General features: G+C 40.4%; 1 long non-coding RNA gene across 1 annotated transcript in view; it reads left to right on the top strand.

Moving 5' to 3' along the window:
• LOC122548240 overlaps window positions 1-4395 on the top strand; it is a 20945-nt gene that overhangs the window by 803 nt on the left and 15747 nt on the right. Inside the window, exon 2 of the long non-coding RNA XR_006311196.1 lies at window positions 759-840. This is a non-coding gene — a long non-coding RNA (uncharacterized LOC122548240). The remainder of the gene's footprint in view (window positions 1-758; window positions 841-4395) is intronic.

Genomic DNA, 4395 nt, shown 5'->3' with positions numbered 1-4395 from the left:
GTCATGGAGGGAGTGGTCTTTACGGAATGCTGATAGGGAAGGGGAGGGAAATATATCCTTGGTGGTGGGGTCCGTTTGGAGGTGGCGGAAATGACGGCGGATGATGGAGATTAGTGGGGTGGTAGGTGAGGACCAGTGGTGTTCTGTCCTGGTGGCGGTTGGAGGGGCGGGAAGTGGAAGAGATGCGGTGGAGGGCATCATCGACCACGTCGGGGGGGAAATTGCGGTCCTTGAAGAAGGAGGCCATCTGGGTTGTACGTTTTTGGAACTGGTCCTCCTGGGAGCAGATGCGGCGGAGACGAAGGAATTGGGAGAATGGGATGGCGTTTTTACAGGGGGCAGGGTGAGAGGAGGTGTAGTCCAGGTAGCTGTGGGAGTCGATCGGTTTGTAGTAGATGTCTGTGTTGATTCGGTCGCTGTTTGTTGCGAATAGACATTGAATAGTAGGTAATTAAAGGACAGTATATCTAAATGTGAGAGTAGTGCTTGTTGCTCTTCCTTCAACTGTTAATGTATTGGGAGCTGAATATTGAACTTGCAGATGTTGGTTAGTTTTTGTACCTTAGTAAATTATTTTAGAATTTTCCAAACAGAAAAAAAGACTGGGAGGAGCTCAGAGCAAGAGTGTAACCAGCACTGAAAATGTGTTGCTGGAAAAGCGCAGCAGGTCAGGCAGCATCCAAGGAACAGGAGACTCGACGTTTCGGGCATAAGCCCTTCTTCAGGATTCCTGAAGAAGGGCTTAGGCCTTCCTCCAGGCAAATGATTGATGGACCAAGACAGTGTAATATTTCCTCAGTACAAAGCCAAGTGTGACCAGCTGCTTCTAATAACCAGCAGGTATGTTACTGTTATCAGATTGGAGAACATCCTTTCCACAGTCAGAGTGGATTGAGTCCGATACACATTGAGCTTAATTTCCAGAAGTATACATTCAATCCAAGAGTCAAACACAAGTGATGCAATATATTTTTTGATTTCTCCCGATACTCAATGCACAACAGCTCCATTCCAATAAATGCTTAGTCAATTATCATTTGCAACATCAGAAGAGGGATAGTTTGTATCCTCTTATAAAATATCCATTCAGGAACTGTATTAACTCCACATGTAATGAAGGCAATTTTAAAGTTACAGTCAAGGTGAACAAACAGATCATTCTATGACATTGTTACAGCAAGGATTTCTGAAGATATAGAAGGAAACTTTGGCATTATCAGTAACTGAGAAGGGCAAAATTAATTTTTTGATAAATAGAAGTCCTATGTGAAAGGCACAACAACTAACCAGTGTCATTATCAGTAACTGAGAAGGGCAAAATTAATTTTTTGATAAATAGAAGTCCTATGTGAAAGGCACAACAACTAACCAGTGTAAATTCCAGATGAACCTCTGAGCCAAAGCCTGACGTACACACAACCACCATCTCCAACCCACCCTCTTATGTGTGCTTGCATACATATGCACACACACCATTCTCTCACACACAGCTACTGACTGATTTACAATAGTTGCAACATCTAAAAGTAATGAAAATCCATATACACCGCAACTAGCAGAAAACATTTCATCAAACTGATTTCTACTCTCATGTCAAGTCAAAGAAACTTACAGCACAGAATAAGTCTCTTCAAGTTATTAAGTCTGACTGATCAAAGACAGTCTATAACAACATAACAGTTAACTGAACTAACAATTCTAATTCCTTTCAACCAGCATTCCATTTTCGTAAAACTATCATGGCAGCAGAGAAGCTGTCATCTCCATCTGTATCGTAACCTCATTCTCCATTTCATCATTTTGTAGTTGTTTTATTTTTCTGTCCAGCAAGAAAGTTTTTTTTAAATTATTCTATATGTATTTCAAAATCCCTTTTGAAATTCTATGAAGAGCCCTGCATTCCTCCTGACCCTCCATTCATTGTGGTACAAAAAAAAAGCAAGGAATCAGGATATAGTTTTCTGAAGGGGTCATTGGAATCGGATCATTACTTAGGATCATTACTTAGACAAAGCATTGCAGAATGAAAGAGCGAGCCCAAATTGGTTGGTTTGTTAAGCTGCTCAATTTTTTTTCAACAGGAGTTGATATTTAAATTGTCAAATTCAATTTATTGTACTATTCTTCACAGAATGGTGGAAAATAAAAGTCCTTTTCATTTCCCCCTCCCTACGATAGAGCAACAACACAAGAGTCTGCTAATGACTTGCACCAGGTCATGTCCACATGTGTAAGTAAAATAGAATTGGCCAATTCTCTTTCCTGTACAAGGAACACTGTGGTCAGTCAGCTGCAATGCAGTTGAAGTGTTCACTTCGTTGCAAATGGGTTCAGTTAATACTGATCATTAATTCATTGGATAAAACATGTCACAATGTAAAAATTGATAGCATTCTGAAAACCAGACCTTGATATCCCCATGGTTCCCGGTTAGACTCTGCACTATAGGAGTTACAAAAGTACATTGCTTTTCTCCCCTTGATTCTGAAGAAAAGCACAGATGCTTTTCTGCTGCAATGTGTTGCATGTTCAGTTGTCCCTGGATCCTACAGGCTAAAGCTAAAGAACATTGGCTGTGGACATTATCGAACTAGATGTGCACTGCCAGAGATTAACAGATAAAGAAACACATCCACTTTCACAGACAGGAGCTGAATCCAGTGGCAATGGATAGTATCTCTTTCATGTCAAGTAGCACAAGTCTGAACACTGAAGTACAGTAGCAGTTACTAAAAGTGACATGTTTCAATTTGGATGACACTGAAGCACTGTGAAACACAATAACCAAGAATAAGGAGCACATTGATATCTAGTATCAGAGAGTGAATGAATCTCATTCTCACACTGAGCCTGGTGCTGATGAACACACACTTTCTCCACACTCACATTCTGGTTGAAGGCCTGAGTAATGCAGAAGCATTTCCATACTTTTATAATATAGGAAACACTGATTTATAAGGCATTAAACCCACCTCATAAAGTGTATCAGATCATGACATGCAGAACGGGAAACACAAGGCGACATAAAAAAAGTGTCAGTGTGATATAGACCAGTGCCACTCCTTTAAAGTGATATAGATTGGCAGCACAACAGAAAACTCACTCACACACAGCCAGTTAATGCTGAAAGGGAAAAAAAAATGAAATTTCGGCCCAGGTATTTCCAAATATGGACAGTTATAAATTGATTCACCAAACCATTAATCGTTTCAGTTAATGTCAGATGTTGGTGTCCAGCAGCAACTGATAAAGATTACTGCATACACAAAATATATTTTAAAAAGTCTGCAATAAAATTCAGATTCATGGCAAAGATAACATTAATCCCTCAATCACAAAAGGTTAGTGAATATTGATCAAGTTTATCCTACACTCAGACCAAAAAAACACAACTGAGTGTGGAAAGAGAATGAGATCCACAAACACTACCTGATGCTATTGCCCACAGAACAAAACTGGCACTATAGTTATCAAAGATAGGTAACTGCAGGAATATTCTCAAATTAGCATTTAGATAGAGATACTGGCAGTGAGTGGATAAAATTCAGAATCCCAACAGTTACTGGAAACTAGTATGGAGAACAGGTGAAGAACAGAATGTCCCAGTCTGGACACAAAAGGGCTGAATGGCTGTATCAATTCTGTGACTCTACCATAAATGACATAATGCATTTGAGTTTAAGTCCCAATCACAACACCCTAAAATCTATCACAGAATCAATCACAGTCACAGAGAATTCCTTTTCCTAAATTCATTCACGGGATGAGAGAATCACTGGTGAGGCCAGCATTTATTGCCCATCCCTAACTGCCCAGGGGGTAGTTATGTGTCAACCACATTGCTGTGCGTCTGGAGACACATGTAGGCCAGACCAGGTAAGGATGGCAGCTTCCTTCCTTAAAGGACATTAGTGAACCAGATGGCAAACAAGAATAGATTCCTTGTCACCATTGGACTCAGAATATTATTGGCTGTCAGCGAATTAAGCAACTTTTGATGTATGAGAGTTGAAAGTGACCGGTACTGATTCAGCACTTGACGTTCAGTCACACAGCACAAACTGACAAGGTTAGCTCAATTCCTGAACTCTCATGTGGACACAACAAAAACTGACAGGCAGATATTGATGGCTGCTCTCACACATTCACTCTGCAGAAACTGAAAGAGAGAGCATGATACTTAAACACACACACACCCCACACACACTTCAAAAACACTGGCAGATACAATCTGTGAATGCATTTGCACATTTATAAACTAGACGTTGACAAATACAGATTCACAGCTACATCCTGAATTACACCGAGCAGAATATAACAGGGACAGATTGGTCAATCACACGCAAATGCACGTGGCAGGACATTTCAGAGGAAGACATTCTCATTCACAAAGCA

This window comes from Chiloscyllium plagiosum, unplaced genomic scaffold (genome assembly GCF_004010195.1).
Source record: "Chiloscyllium plagiosum isolate BGI_BamShark_2017 unplaced genomic scaffold, ASM401019v2 scaf_9200, whole genome shotgun sequence".
Classification (NCBI taxonomy): domain Eukaryota; kingdom Metazoa; phylum Chordata; class Chondrichthyes; order Orectolobiformes; family Hemiscylliidae; genus Chiloscyllium; species Chiloscyllium plagiosum.
The sequence above is the reverse complement of the archived record's forward strand: the minus strand, read 5'-3'. Positions and strand labels throughout refer to the sequence as shown.